Source organism: Dipodomys merriami, unplaced genomic scaffold (assembly GCF_024711535.1).
Source record: "Dipodomys merriami isolate MVZ:Mamm:240054 unplaced genomic scaffold, mDipMer1.0.p SCAF_31, whole genome shotgun sequence".
NCBI classification, from domain to species: Eukaryota; Metazoa; Chordata; class Mammalia; order Rodentia; family Heteromyidae; genus Dipodomys; species Dipodomys merriami.
In genome coordinates, this window is record NW_027204604.1 from 510,341 (window position 1) to 527,328 (window position 16,988).

Consider the following 16,988-nt stretch of genomic DNA (forward strand, 5'->3'; position numbering starts at 1 on the left):
TAAACATAGATAATTTAGCAATGTTAAACTATTAAAACTGTAACTCAAGTAAGACGTTCTTTCCTCAGGGAACAGCCCACAAAACAGCCCAGCCTAACTGAAGTACAGTTAGACATCAGCCTTCTTCCCACAGAATTTAAACTATTGCAACTTTTATGCGTTTATAGTATTTTGCTGTTCCTGGGTGAATTACAATCAAGATTTAGTTGCCCAGATTCATTCTGGGCTATCATTGTATTGCACAAATGCTGTGTCATTAACTAGCCAGACAAAAAGAAAGTGATTCATCTCCCTAAAACCCATAGCACTAAAGCAGTGTGTTAAGAGCAAACTTTCTGAGAAGACTAAGTACAGTTTGCCTGAGCTCTCATAACAATATCTTATAAAGCACATTTGTCTCTGCACTTGCCTTTTGGAAAACAGTTCTAAGTGGATTTTAGAGCCAGGTGAGAAGCCATTGGAGTAATATCAGACAATACTCTTAATGGCATTACTTGAAATCCACTCACTGCCACAATATCTTACTCTGAACAACTGTGTTTTTGAGACAAGAAACAAGGAACATAATGATTTCATAATTACTATTACTCTTATTGAAACTATTATTAAGCAGTTGAATTCATGGGACTGTCATAGGTAAGTTCCGATAACATTTTGTACTATTATAATCTACTCTGGGCAAAGAGACTCAATGACTAAGGAACAAGAGCATCTTTCTAGTCTTTCTTAGAGCCTGGACTAGTTGGGTTTGATTACAGAGACCAGCTACTTAACTTCTGCTAACATTCATACATTAGATTACAAAAATAAATCAAGGGTATATTTCAACTATTTAAAAAAATACTTCTGGAATGTGAGTTGTAGGATGTTAGAATTCCTGTCCTTTCCTTCCCTCCCCTCCCTCCCTTTTTCCTTCTTTCCTTCTGTCCTTCCTTCTTTCCTTCCCTTTCCTTCCCTTTCCTTCCTTTCCTTCCCTTCCCTTCCCTTTCCCTTCCCTTCCTTTCCCTTTCTCTTCCCTTTCCCTTTCCCTTTCCCTTTCCCTTCCCTTCCCTTCCTTTCCCTTCCCTTCCTTTCCCTTTCTCTTCCCTTTCCCTTTCCCTTTCCCTTCCCTTCCCTTCCCTTCCCTTCCTTTCCCTTTCCCTTCCTTTTCGCTTTCCCTTCCCTTCCCTTTCCCTTCCCTTCCCTTCCCTTTCCCTTCCCTTTCCCTTTCCCTTCCCTTTCCCTTCCTTTCCCTTCCCTTTCCTTTCCTTACCCTTTCCTTCTAAATCTCCTGGGTTCCAGTTTGTACCAGCTCTTGAATAAACACTGATCTAAACAGGTAGATAATCAGAGATAGATACCTGCAGGTTAAGATTTAGGATTTCACCTGGAAATCAACTCTTCCCAGGTTCAGATATAATTAGAATGAACCAGATTCTTCCAGACCCAAAGTGTTCTTTTATTTCCAGTAATTTAAATGCTTAGCTATTGTTACTATTCCTTTCATCTTTATTTATAGCACAAACAGAAGGTTTTATATTACTATATTTAGAGATGCCATCTGGTAGGCAAACTATTGAAAAAATGTTTTGTTCCTTTCATGTAACTGTAATACTTTGGAAATGTAATTAAATTTCAGGATAGCTGCTTGCCTCTTTTATGGCAGATCTTTTGCCCTATTGAATAGGGAATGGGAGGAGAGGATAGAATTATCCCTAAAAGGCATATTCATCTGTGTATCTTCTAATTTTACTGTATACACATTTGCTCTCCACCAACCTATGTTGGCATCTGTTACTGATGCATTCTTCTCCTGGTAACCAATTCTAGACTTAAAAAAAAGCAAGTAAATAACATAAAGTAAAAGCTATGAATGATCTCTCATTCTCATGGTTTCAGTGTTTATTGGGAGCTAAGTACACACATAGCAAAGTCAGAGTTTAGCCCTCTGTTCTAATGTGAGTTTAAAAGAGTCTTTAGGGCATACTTGGTGGCTTTTAAGAAGCCATTTAGAGTTGAACATTTGTTATTGAGAATGATAAATGAAATTGCACTAGTCATGCAGACAGTACAGTTATGCTTTTTTCTTTTACATTCTTAAGCCTCACATATATCTTCTCCATTGTTTAGAGTTTACTGCATTGTTCAGAGAGAGAGAAACAGACAATATACACACATGTCACACACAATATCTCAGTGTTATATAACTTAAAAATTAAGTGTACAAAGAAAATCCTGGTACATTCCCTTTATACACTGATGAAACATCTAGAAGACTTACAGGTCATGAATTTTTATAAATCAGTTAATTTACACATTTTAGATGTGGGTTATGAAATTTAGTGTAATCATTACCTTAGTCCCAGAGTCCTTAATGTTTTGAAGTGCAGATACTTTAAAATCTAGAATTTTACCCTTCTAGATACAGAGGAGAGGGGTTCTTCTATTTCTTTCCATTACTCCTGCTAGCAACATTTGGTCTCATTTCTTCTTTAGAGCAGATAAGTCAGCTAGGACCTATCTATGTTGGGGACAAGGAACAAATGAATGGCTCAAAGACAGCCTTGGAGCAGTATTGAATCTTACTTTGATGGGTTGTTAACAGGCAGTGGTTCATATTTATACCTAAGCAATGTCCAGGCTCAGGAGGAGGATGCTGGATGTTCCTGTCTCTAGTAGCAGACTAGATGGTGTATACCAGAGCAACTAAACAATACTCTTCTTTTCTGTATAATAGATTTTGATGATTTCCCCCCCCCCAAAATCCAAGCATTTTTAGCCATTCCTAAATAAATCTTTTCCCTTAAGGACTTTTCAACTTTCCCGTGAGATGAGGTAAAGATAGCATATTCTATATGTTTAATAACAAGAAAAAAAGACTATCAATCCAGGCTAAACAATTCTTTTGTATTAACTTTAGAGAAGAGACGATCTATATAAGCATATATGAATATTGAAATATTACAATGGCAAGGAGGAATTTCTGTTGTGCTTCAGGAATGACAAGCTGTGTATTCTTAGACAGGCCAATTGTCCTTACCGTTTCTCTCATTACAAGATAAGAGAGGAAGGTTTAATAACCTTCCAAAATTTATGATTCTAGGATCATAGAAATTTAAACATGCAATTCTCCTTACTCTTCCTATGATAACTTCTAAACATTAGAAAAATATGAGTTATAAAAGAGCCTTTAAAATAGATGATATGAAATCAATTTTTGCAATTTAAAAGAACTACAATTTGTTTTGAAAGTGTGTTATTTTCAGAATGTCTATGTTTGCATATTTGTGTGTGAACAGATTTTGTGAGAAGATATGACAGCAGATTTCTTATTATCAAAACCGTGTATTAAGATAATAAAGAAGTTTTGTAAAGTTCTCCTTAATTCATTTTCTGAAATCATGCTTTCCTGAACATACTTTTAAACAATTTACTTGTGAAATGATGGCAAGCTGTCAATTTTCAAGAGCATAGTTTCTTTGTGTAGATTAAACATGGATGCAAATTTGAATATATCCAAAAAGAATTGAAAGTAGAGTCACAAGGAGATGTATGAACATTCATACTTATAACAACACTATCCTTAGTAACCAAGTGGTGTATGTGAGATTTAAAGTGCTATAATAAAATACCTATATAGAGGGGTATAGTGGTATATGCCTGTAATCTTAACTAGTCTTCTAGCTATTAACAATGCAGAGATTAGCATCGTGGTTTGAAGCCTTGCAAAAAGTAAACAAGGAGTATGTTAATAAGTCAAGTATGGTAATACACACCTATCATCCCTTCTACACTGGATATAGAAGAATTATGAGTGAAGACATCCCAGACCAAAAAAGAAAAAAAAACAGAAAAGAAGAAAAAGAAAAGAGTGCACGAGATTCTGTCTGAAAAATAACTTAAAAATAATATTTTGGTTTGGAAGACAAGAGGATTAACTCTGCTAAAAACTACTGATTTATATCTTGCCTCGCAAAAATGCCACTTTTGAAATATATTGGCACTTGCCCCTAATAATAAAAATATTTCAAGACGGGTTGGGAAGTTGGCTCAGTGGTAGAGCGCTTGCCTTGCATGCCTGAGGCCCTGGGTCCGATTCCTCATCACTACATAAGCAAAAAGCAAAAAACTGGAAGTGGCGCTGTGGCTCAAGTGGTAGAGCGCTAGCCTTGAGCTGAAGAGCTGAGGGACAGCGCCCAGGCCCAGAGTTCAGACCCCAAGACTGGATCCCCCCCCAAAAAATTCAAGAAAGCTAGGAAAGTACAGACTATTTATTTTCTTATCAAAGGGTAAACTTTAACTATATTGGGGTTGCAAACAATTTAACGGTATAGTTCACCTAAATTATAAAAATATGGAAGAACTTTTCAGAAATTACTATAGATTATGAAGATGCATCATCCTTCATGGGGCAGAATGATAGAAGGGTTGGCATCGATCAAAATCAATTGTACTCAAAATCTGACTTGATCAATTGAAATTCCTTTGGACAACTACTTAATATTTTTAGAATAAAAAATCTAAAAATGAAAGCACAAAGAGGTAATTGTAGTCAGTTTGTATCAAGTTAGTCTTTGAAAACATAAAAAGAATGCTTAAAAAACAAAACAAAAAACGAATGCTGCTGTACAGATTCAAAACTACTTTTCCTCATAGGAAATTATCCATGAAGATGTTTTTTATCATGCAGATGAATTGATGGTAAAAAAAGATTATTCATGGTTCTAAAAATATTAATTTGAATTTTTTTTGCTGTTCTTGTCAGGATAATTCTGTTCATCACAAGGTTAATACCTGTAAGTGTGTTGAGCTAATAATTATTAACAATTTGTTGTGCATCCAGAAGGCACATAGTAGAATGGAAGAGAAGACAAATTCCACATCTCCTTCGACATACACAGACTGACAATGTAATCATTGCCTTAATACCATTCATTAAGCCTGTAGAGTGAATTATCAATAAATATGTTCTTTGTCTTAAAAACAAACTTCCTGAAAACATAAAAACTTATGGTAAATGAAATCTCTTGATTATTTCAGTTTGCACAGGACATGATTTTTATTTTGACCTATGGCCTTGGCTATAAACACAAGATGCATGAATTTTCCCCCCACAATTTGTGCTTTGTGTAAAGGACAATGTTTCTCTCATAACCCTATTAAGTAGACTTGCTCATTTCTGAATACAGAAAAAAGAAAAATATATAGAGCGTGAAATAAAAAGTTGGCCATACACAGCAACCATTTCCTTGCTATGTCCCATAGGTCTCCAAGGTATTCTGGTAGTACTTATCTAAGACATTTCACTAGGGATTTCTTTAGAGTTTAGCAATAATGATATGTTTTCACATTTAGTTTATGATTTACATTAGTTCTATGGCATTGAAAATATTCATTTAAACAAGAATAAGAGGAGGAAGTGACACAAATTGTGGCCACTATGGAAATCTATAAGGAAACAACAAAAACTACCATATGATCCAGTTATACCACTTTCTGCGCATGTATCGGAAGGAGTTCAAGCGAGCCGATAGTAGAGATAGACACATCCTTGTTTGTAAGCAGGACTCTCCACAATAACCAAGTATTGCATCAGTCTAGGAAAGAAAATGTATTTATATACAATGGAGTTGTGTTTAACCATAAAGAAGAATGAAATCATGTCATATGCAGTAAAATGGATGGAATTGCAGATCATTTTGACAAGTAAAATAAGCAAGATTCAGAATGATGAATATTATGTGCTTTCTCTCATATGCAGAATCTAAAAAAAAAACCATGAAAGTAGAATGAGGACTGTTATGGAACAGGAACAATGAGGTAGGGCAGAAGGCATAGGAGAGATAGAAGACGGAAATATGATCTGTTTTAGATACATATATGAAAAACACAATGCAAGCTCCTTCTCCTGATTATTATTATCATTATTTCATTATGTATTTTGTTCTGGTTCTGAGGCTTTGAATTCTGGGTCTGGCATTGTCCCTAAGCTTTTCTGCTCAAGGCCAGCACCCTATCACTTGAGCCAAACTCTACTTTTGGCTTTGTGGTGGTAAATTGATGGTGAGTCTTCCTGAATTTTTTCTGCCCAAGCTGGCTTGGAACCGCAATTCTCAGATCCTCAGTCGTCTGAGTAGCTAGGTTTATAGAGATGAGCTACCAGTGCCTATCCAAAAGCTATTAGTTTATAAAGTTCATATACACTAATAAAAAAGCTGAAAATGTATTTTTTTCTTTTATCTATCTCAATTAGAAAAGAAGTCCTTTGTACTCAAAGATTATGCCATAGCAATTATTTGTAACTTAACATGAAGCCCTTTGAACAAAGATCTTTAATCTGTGCCTCTGACTGTCATTGGTTTTAATTATTGTCTGATTTTTACCTCCGTTGGCTGAAGCCTGTCCTCAAAAGATGTGGGTACATTCCACATTACACTATTGCTATTCTGCTAATCTTTCTTGTCTCCCACATTGTTTGACAAAGTGCTTAGAGTAGTCCTAAGATTATTCTTGTCAGCTCTTGCTCTTTGAAGTTGACCTGCTTACACTTACTGAACTTATGTGGGAGTTTTGTGCCTATCTCTGTGAAGTTAAAATTGTGATGAACTTTAATTTCAAGCAGATGAAAATCTCAATTTAAGAGCTGCAAAATCCGAGATTACTCACATACCTAGATATCGCAGATTCATGCATGCAACGTTGTCTAGTATTTACCCTTTGCCAATGTGAATAGCCCAACACTTCAAAATATTAGTTAATCCTCCTTTTCAAAGTGAAATCAGGTATCAGTGTTACCTTTATAGACATGGTGTCAAAATGAGGTAAAGTGACTTTCTCATTCTTAGTCATCTTCAGTGTTCAACTGGATACCAAAAATAGTGATTATTCCCTAAGGACTGATAAATATTTGGGGATCAATAGTTCATTAAATTGCATCAAACGAGTAACATGTCAATAGAACTGGTAGGTCTTCAGTTATGTCCTGAGCAATACAACAAAAGATAATTTTTAAAAGTCTGCACTCTCACAATACTTGTATACATTTTTCTTAAAGAGTAAACCAAAAGACATATTTGAAATTATCTGTTTAATACTGGAACAAGCTAAAGCTATCAACATTCTTCTTTTGTCCCATTTCCATGATATTTAACATTAGTGACCTTAAAAAGTCATCAGAGTAATAGGCAAATGGGTTTATTCTTGGAAGTAATCTGATATTTGTATAATGTACGTTTATTTGTGAGGGAGATAGCATAGTGACACATTTTATTAAGGCATTTAAAAGTGATAATATTACTCTGCTCATGTAATTGTTGTCTTGTGCCGTATTAAATACACTCAGATACTTTTGTGAATTGGTGAAAGGTTACCCTTTAGAATGTCCTTTAAATTTTTCTTATCTTTAGCTAGTTGTACAAAGGAGGTGCCATTTAAGAAAACAGTTTAAGCATGCAGTGCATCTTGATCACTGTCACCCCTTCAACAGTCTCACCCTACTTTGAGTCACCCTTTCCCTTTCTTAATTTTGTGTTATATACAAAGCTGTAACCCAAATCCCTATTTCATGGTATGTACTTCCCAAATGGTACGTCTTTCAAATGTTTGTTAGGCTTTTAGTTTCCTCAATTAGTATTTACACTTTTGCTATTATTTTCTACTTTATGAGTGCTTGCTTATGTCTTGATTGAACGGGTCAAAAGCTTTATTCAGATAAATAAAATGGTTTCCGTTATTATAGTGCAGTATGATAATATGCATTGTGCATTAAGGCACGTATTGTTGGTGAACAAAAGATGGATCATACTCTGGTCCTACCTTTAAGAAGTTCACATTTAGCAGGGTGACAAGTAGTAGTCATATGAATATAAACATATTGATTTATTTTATTATTTTATTTATTATATATTATTTATAACATTGTGTATTATATAAATATAAATATGGCAATAACTTTTGAAAGGTAATAGATAAAACTTTTCCAGATTCAGAGGGGTAAGAATATATATTGGCAGCTATTGGAAATCCAGAAAAGGCATATGTAGAACAATGGCAACTATCTAAAAAAACTCCTTTTTTCAGACACTGGGATCTAACATCACTGGAAAGCTGTAGAGTAGAACCCTGAGCTATCTCCTCTCTTTGCATTGAAGTTCAGTATTTCTTTATGGAGAAATAACGTATCCTGATAATGCAGTTTTTTGCTTTATTTTTTGCTTGTTTTGTTCTGGCTTCATCTCATTTGTTGTTAAGTCCTTAAATAAAGCAATCTATTCTCTACTGTATTTAATATTTCTTTCTATAATTGTACAGTTTTCTGGGATTTGTTAGTTACAGTAAACTTTCAATTGATTTTTCTTGGTGATTGAACATTGACTGATTGACTGGTGATCGGTCATCAGGAAAGAAGCCAACCCAAGAAAAACAGCTTGGGCTTGATTGTATTATTTCTTGTATTTTTTAATGTTATTTATTTATTTTTGGTTTATGTGGTACCGAAGAATCGAATTCAAGGCCTGATTCATGCTAAGCAAGCATTCTACCACTAAGCCACATTCCTTTCCCCTATTTCTTGCATTTTATACAAGAGCTCCTAACCATGTCCTTTGAACCCTGTTATGGTTATTCAATAAATTTTTGTTGAATGTGATGTTCCTCAAAAGCCTCAAGTTGCATAATTGTGCTACACTATTTATATTGTTAGGGAAAGCTCAGCTGCCTGGTAAAAGGGATAATTCTGTTCACCCCTGGATAAATAGATCATTATGCAGTGTTTCCAACAGCTTTTCTAGAAATGACCCCTTTGAGGTTCAAAAGGGAACCCAAAGTGATTAGATTTTACAAATGGTATGCCACTTCTTATTACATAGAGTATTCAATAAAAAAAGGAAATCCCTTAAGACAATTGTGTTTGTCCCATGGGTCTCATACCATACAGTCTCATTCTGACAGCATCACCATTTGGCATTTGTTTGTCAGAAATGGGGTGGAGTTTAAAAGTATTCTTTCTGCCAGTTTATGTGATGCCATAAAGCAGCATTTTTTCATTTTTCAACACTTATTAGCTCAGCTCCCCAGCTGTGCAGCACCACACCCTGGTGTGAAATTGAGAAGGAGGACTCTGACAAGTTTATATTGGCTGAAATTTATAGCTCTTCTTTTGGGTGAGGGGAGGGTTTTGATTTTTTTTTAATGGACATCGTGATTTCTTTATGTTTGAAAAATCCTTTACAACATGGAGGAATGGGTTATGGGAATGATTAGTGGTAAACCGTGTTTGACTCTTCTGAATAAAGGTAAACAGCTATGCAGATAGAGGTCGAAGGAAGCAGGGAGTTCATTAAGTCAATAATTGATTGGCTAATTATTCACCGAAATACTTTTATATCCTGCAAATGTGTAGCTGAGGACTTGGCATGAAAAATATGTGTAACACGGTGGGCCAAAAGAGAAAATGACAAGAGCAGACTCCACTTTGATTATTACATAATTATTCATTCAGTGGCTTCAAAACCTTATTTACCCTGTTTTATGAAGAGTAATTTTAAAAACACAAAATTAGATGATTTCATTCAAAGCTTCAGGTGTTCAGAGAGAAATGGAGTGACTATGGTAGCATGATGTAGGATATTCAAGTGCAATGATTGACAGTAAGATAAACATTTTAAGATAAACAAATGTCATTCTTGGCCTCTTTTCCACTCTCCCACACACCCTTGTGACAAAGGGAAGATTATTAAAACATTTTTCAGATCTATTTTGGATGAGGTAGTACAAGTGAACTCAGATAAAGATTGTTGTATTTATGTTGTATGAAAGGCTTATAGATCAACATAAAATTGGGATTTTAGTCTCCTAATAAGGAATGCTTTCCATTGGAAGGTTGAATCATTGAGGCCTTAAAAATCCTAAACAAGAGTTGAAAATATGGCTGCAAAATGCTCTCAGCCACAGTATGTATATGAGTGAATGAGTGTGTGTGTGTGTGTGTGTGTGTGTGAGAGAGAGAGAGAGAGAGAGAGAGAGAGAGAGAGAGAGAGAAGAGAGAGAAAGAGAGAGAGAGAGAGAGAGGAGAGAGAGAGAGACAGGATTCATGTGTGCTAAAACTTGCATAAGTCCAGGCTGGCCTCAACAATGAGTGGTAAGTACCTCTTGGAAGAATAAACTTAAATATTCTTAAAATATAGCTTGAAAATCAAAGGTCACCCTCAATAAAATGACATTTGGTGGGGGGTGTGGGGAGTTACTGAGGTTTGAACTCAGAGCCTTAAACTTGCCAGACAGGAACTCCAACACTTGATTCTCACCTCTAGCCCTGCATTTGTGTTGGCTATTTTCAAAATAGGGTCATGCTTCTTGCCTGCCTAGTAGCTCCCCTGGACTATGGGATCTGCCTATTTGAGGCTTCCTATGGAGACTAGGGAAACAGGTGGACAATTTGTCCATCTCTCCATTGAGAAAGGACCTTGGGAAGTTTTCTGTCCAGGCTGGTCTCAAACCAAGATCCTCTAAATCTCAGGATTAAATTACAAGCCTCAGTCACCCAGGTAAATTTCTTAATAGTCTCTTGGTTCAGACAAACAAGACTCTAGGCATTTTAGGATACATATTTTCCTTAAAGCAAACAATGTTGAGTTTAATGACAAAAGGAAAATATTACTCTCTAAGGGGAAAAAGTGACATCTTTATAGAAGTATGGAAATTTAAATTCTATCTTTTAGCTGTGGCTATGAGAGAGATATTCAGAAGAGATAGATATTTTTGAGCAGAAATATTCAAACATAGAGACACATATAAAAGGTTTTATAAACAATTGGTGCTTGGTACAACTGAAGAAAATAGGAACTATCTATTCAATGAAAAGCATGGAGTCCAAAATTATAAGATGGTCATCTTAATCAGCCCTTAAATCTTGAACATATTTAAGCTTGGGAGGACACAAAAGACAATTAGCCATTAGAAATAGGAGTGATATATTCGTGTACATACATGTTAGTTATGGCAACATGGAAATAAAGTAGAATGTAGGGGTGGATTGAAAGACGCTTTATGGAAAAATTCATGAGAAATCTTCAGCAGACCAGAGAAGAGGAGACAGAGCAGATTGGAACGGTCAAATTGGGTTAGGATTTTGTTAGCCATTGCACTTTGAGGCAAGTTTTAGGTATTGGCTTTTTTTTTTAAGTTATGCAATCTTTTCATCATGAACCATGGAAATCACACATTCAATTGTGACTTCATACTTGTGGGACTTTTCTCTTCTTCTCAAGCAAGTCTAGGCTTCTTCTCCTGTGTATTTATGTTATGACCTTAACAGAAAATGCACTCATCATGATCCTCCTTTTCAGAGGAGACTCATGACTCCGCACACCAATGAGTATGCCATCTCTCTCCTTCATGGATATCTTGCACATTTCCAACATTGTCTGCAAGATGATCACTGACTTTCTGTCTGGCAGCAGAACTGTTTCCTTTGTGGGGTATGGCTTCCAGCTGTTTTTGTCCCTTGGTATGCTGGGTAGTGAGTGCCTCCTCCTGGCTGCCCTGTCCCATGATCATTATGCAGCCACCTGCCACCCACTGCAGGACCCCGTGCTCAGGAAGGATGCCATCAGCAGACTCATGGCTGCAGGGTCCTGGCTGGTTGGGACCCTCAACTCCATAGTTCACATAGTAAATATCATACATTTATCCTTCTATCATTCTAGGACCATTAGTTTACTCTTTTGTGTGAGAAATCCCTGCTTTGCTAACACTGTCCTGTGTAGATACATCACACTATGAAAGAATAATATATTTAAGTGGAATTATTTTTCTATTGAGCCCTTTCTCCATCATCTCCCTATCTTACATAAAAATTTTGTACACTGTGTTCCAAATGAAATCTTCACAGGCACACACACACACAACTCCTTTCCACCTGTTCTTTCCACATGGTTGTGTTCACAATGTACCACAGACCATCTATCTTCACCTATATGAAGCCGAGAATATACCACACTTCAGGCCAGGATAAGTTCCTGGCCATATTCTACCCTATTGTCACATCTATGCTTAACCTCATCATCTACAACTTCAGGAATAAAGATGTTCTGGCATCTGTTAAAAATATACTCCAAAGTAACCTTCTAAACAAAAAAATGAGTAGAAAATGAATATATTTTGCACTTTCTTTTTCATATGCAGTAACTTTAGGCTGATTATTGTGTTTGTATTATTCTGCATGTTTTGTGTCAGTACAGTGGCTTGAACTGAAGCTCTCAAGCTGTCATTAGGCCCAAGGTTGGCTCTCTGACATAAAACCGCACCATCACTGCTAGGTTTTTGATGATAGGAAAGAGTTAAAAAATATTGTTTCGGAGTATTCGGGTGAAGATATTTGCACAGATAAACTATTAAAGATGGAGCAATGCCATAATGAATATTGACTTGGTGGGTTTCTTGAGATATCAGAGAAAATGAATGAAAACTGGAAATTTTAGATTGGAGATGACAGTAATTTGGAGAGTTATTAACATACATGAATTAGATTATAAAATATAGGAGTTGATTAAATCAATTTAGGGGAGAACTAATGAGAGTAAAGAATAAAAGACCTAGGAATGATTCTTTTCTTCTTTCCTTTCTTCCTTCCCTCCCTACCTCTTTCTCTCTCTTTCCTTTCCTTCCTGCCTTCCTTCCTTCCTTCCTTCCTTCCTTCCTTCCTTCCTTCCTTCCTTCCTTCCCTCCCTCCCTCCCTCCTCCTTCCCCCCTCCTCTTCTTCCTCCCCCTCCTCTTCCTCCTCCTCCTCTTCCTCCTCCCCCTCTTCCTCCACTTTCTTTCTTTCTTTCTTTCTTTCTTTCTTTCTTTCTTTCTTTCTTTCTTTCTTTCTTTCTTTCTTTCTTTCTTTTCATCTTCCTCCTCCTCCTCCTCCTCCTCCTCCTCCTCTTCCTCCTCCCCCTCTTCCTCCACTTTCTTTCTTTCTTTCTTTTCTTTCTTTCTTTTCTTTCTTTCTTTCTTTCTTTCTTTCTTTCTTTCTTTCTTTCTTTTTCTTTCTTTCTTTCTTTCTTTTTCATCTTCTTCCTCCTCCTCCTCCTTCTCCTCCTCCTCCTCCTCTTCCTCCTCCCCCCCTCTTCCTCCTATCTATATTTGAAGCATAGGGCAAGGAAAAGAAATCAGTGTAAAACCTCTTAGGAAATATCCTTGGAGTAGAGTAACCTAAGTGCAGGTGTCATGAAAACAGAAGCAGCAATTATTTTAGCTGTGGGTGAACAACTGGAAGTAAGAGGATGAGATGGGACCATTGCTTTGGCAAGTAGAAGGGAGAAGATTAGGAAAGCTTGAGAGGGCTGCCTGAATAGTCAGATTTCACTGCATTGGGAACTTAGAGTGAGCAAGTATATACAGCAAGTGCGACTTACTCCTGTAGAAAGCTTACTTGGAATGTCAAGAAAGGGGTAAGTATGGAAGTAAAAGTTATTTTAAAATAGGATTTGAATGTATAATTGACAAAAAAATCCAAGTAGTAGGGAGAAAGAGAACAATGACAATGGGAGCCCCATTATAGCATCCATATATAATCCAAGCAAGCCGCATAGCAGCTGGGCCAGATGTTTTCAGTCAAATTCTGCCCCAAAAGAAGATAGGAGTAGATAAATTAATAAGAGGACAATCTGAATGTAAAGCTACTCCACAATGGCACCAGGACATGTAGAAAACATCATACTTCATGGAAAAGGAAGCTGAGGGGAAAAAATGAGCAAGGACTGCTAATTAACCACAAACCCAAGACAAACACTGGAGATCATCTTCACTGTCATTGACTTCAGACTAAAAGAAGAAGAACTAATTTAACGGCATCATAGTGGTGACAGGAAGGCTGAAAATCTAGATGGGGTGAGGTTGTTGATCAAATTGATGAGATTATAATATTGTGTCAACTACGTATGGAAAGATTTAAGTCACAAGGGCAAATTATACTAGAAAACCAGTGAGGAGATAAAGCCTGTATGTTTCCAGTGGGAACTCTGAGCCAGTGGAATGGGATTGAGAGAATGAGAGGGCACAAGAAGGACACTGGAATCGAGGCCAATGTCGCTATTATCGTCTGGAGGATCACAATGGAAGAAGGTTCCACATGCGTGTGGAACTGGCTGGATCTTTTAGCATTGGTAGGATTTTAACGGTAGAAAAGGAGGATATTCTGTGGCCAAAGTCAAAGAATTGGAGACAGACTGAAAATATTCATGAAACCCCACAGGAGGGGAAATCCTTCCAGGAAGGAAATAGTCTGAACACCTCTATCTGTGTGGCTGCCGTTCGAAAGATATAGGTAGGTAGATGTTGCTGATTACAGGACTATATGAAATCCCAGTGTGGGATGAGAGCGATTACAAGTAGACTATGAGGAGCGATAACTAATAGGACGTGGGGGAAATAAGCAGTAATTTTGACTTAAAAACGTAGACTCACAACCCCAGAAGGGGTGGCTGAGAACATGACTAAAGAAATTCAGCAGGAGCCGGGCGCTGGTGGCTCACGCCTGTAATCCTAGCTACTCAGGAGGCTGAGATCTGAGGATCGCGGTTCAAAGCCAGCCTGGGCAGGAGAGACCGTGAGACTCCTATCTCCAATAAACCACCAGAAAACCTGAAGTGGTGCTGTAGCTCAAGTGGTAGAGCGCTCGCCTTGAGCTGAAGAGCTGAGGGACAGCGCCCAGGCCCAGAGTTCAAGCCCCACGACCGACAAAAAAAAAAAAAAAAAAAAGAAATTCAGCAGGCAGGAGATGGAAATCTGATCTTTGGAACAGGGACACAAATAGAGATAGCTTTAGTTGTGAGATGATAGGATTTAATGACAAATTAGAAATGAGTTGAAGTGGTTCTAATGAGACAACAGGAAACAATACTTCTACTGAACACCATGAAGAACTTAGAAAGCAGGCAGAGGGCAAGAAGAGGGAGCCAAGGATGGAGTGGGGACCTCAGGGCTTCTAATGTGTATGGTGCAAAAAAATGTAAACTTCTTAGGAAGCCATGGCACATAAAAATACACTAATCACGTTATTTCCATGGTTTCTCTCATTTAACAGAACCAACAGAGCTGTTACTCAAAAGAGCTTGTCAGTAGCAGACATCAACCTGGCATGCACAAGTCCAGAATTTGAATGATTCATTTGGTCATTGGGAGCAAGGACTTCTGGTGAACAGGCACTCTTAATGATGGCTGTATTCCAATTAAAAAACCTTTAAGAGAGGATCATATGAAAAAGACCATTTAATCACACCTTGATTTTTTTTTTCAGTCACAGCTGCACATGAGTAGCAGGCACCATACCGGGAACACTACCTTTGATTGCAAAGCATAAAATTTTTACAGGCTCTCTTTTTTTCTCCCTAATAAGTTAAAATTTAGAGTCTTTTCTGTGTTGTATTTGGGTAATAATCTTAGGAGAAAATATTCAACTGTGTATAAATGGACCCAGTTAAAATATTTTTTTAAATCCTTTTTTTGATGGTTTCTAGTGAGGATGTGGAAAAAATGTAGATTAATGAATAGTTTAAATAAAGTTTGCTGTGTAATAGATTTAAAACTTGACCAGATAGAACCGTTTTAACTAAGAGTAATGAAAATAATTCTTGAAATAGTTGCTTTCATGGAAGAAATATGACAGACTTTTATTATATTTTTTGGAATTAATCTTTTTTTCTAAAATATTTCCTTTAACTTTGTTTTTATAGAAATAGAATGTGTCTTTTAAGAACATGCCACTTTATAATCATATGGAAGTATTCGACACAGGGAGAGAAAATCAATCTCTTGCTATAAGTAGATTTTGCTCTAATTATCGGGCCATCAAAAGTGAGAATAAATATTGCTAATCATGGCTTTTTTCACCTGCAGAATGTGATTAATAGACTTTTTTCTCCTTTTTTGTACTGTATGATTTACCAAATTGTTATTTTAGCTCCATCTTTAGAAACTCTCTTCTTTTTTCTCCAAGTACTGGGATTTGAACTCAGGGTCTTGAGCTTTCCATTCAGACACTCCATCACTTACTTGAATTACAAGCAGCCCAAGAATCTGATTTTTCAGTGGATTCTAAACATACTGTGATACCGTTTCTCATGATTTGTGAAATAAGCAATAGAAGTACTATTTTACTTTCTTTGGTCAGCCTTTAAAAAACTGACCAAAACCAGAAGGGCTTAAAAAGAAAAAAAAAATGTACTCTTTTATGCTTTTGAGACCCAAAGTTGGAAAGGGAAGTGTTGGCAAGGAGAGCACTTCCAAATTCCTAGGTTTCTCCAGAAGAATTCATGCTTCCTTCCTCCAACTTCTGGTTTGGGTGGTTGATTTCAATACACGGTGACTTTGGGTGTGCAACTATATCAGCCCAGTCCCTAACTCTGTGTCTTTAGTTCCCCAGCTCCCTTTTTATTTTTATTTTTTAAATAAAGACATCAGTCATTGGATTTACTACCAAACCAAAATCCAGGATAATTTTAATGTGAAATTGCAACTAGTTGCACTTGCAATGACCATTTCTGAATAAAGTGACATTCTGAAGTTCTGGGTAGGCATAAATGTAAGAGGAGAAAATAATATTCAGACCAACACAAGTAATGATAATAATAATAATAACAATAATGATGATGATGATGTTGCTGGCCTGTAACAGATTTCATTTTGAAAACTTCCATATTGAGGTCTTACTTCAGGAGTGGACAAAGAAGTGGAGACTTCAGGATATAACACAGGAAGAGGTGTGGCCCCTAGGGGAACTGTCCCTCAGGCTGTGTGTACAAGTTCCACAGAGTATTTACTGAATAGACTCACAGCATGATGTTTGGTTTGAGTATGTCTCCAAGACCCTCTATAAATTATTATGCTCTATAAATGAGAACATGCAAGAAAGATCTACTTGATGGCTAAATAATCTACCACATACTAAATTGGACCTTAGATACTTCTTTTGGTCCAGTAAAAATAAGGATGGAGCTCTGGAGAAAACAACCTTTTCATTCAAGTGC

The 16,988-nt window shown here is 36.7% G+C and overlaps 1 pseudogene; it reads left to right on the forward strand.

The window, feature by feature from the left end:
• The first annotated feature begins 11,179 nt into the window (after positions 1 to 11,179).
• Positions 11,180 to 12,131, forward strand: LOC138840985 (olfactory receptor 2AJ1-like; annotated as a pseudogene).
• The last annotated feature ends 4,857 nt before the right edge of the window (positions 12,132 to 16,988 follow it).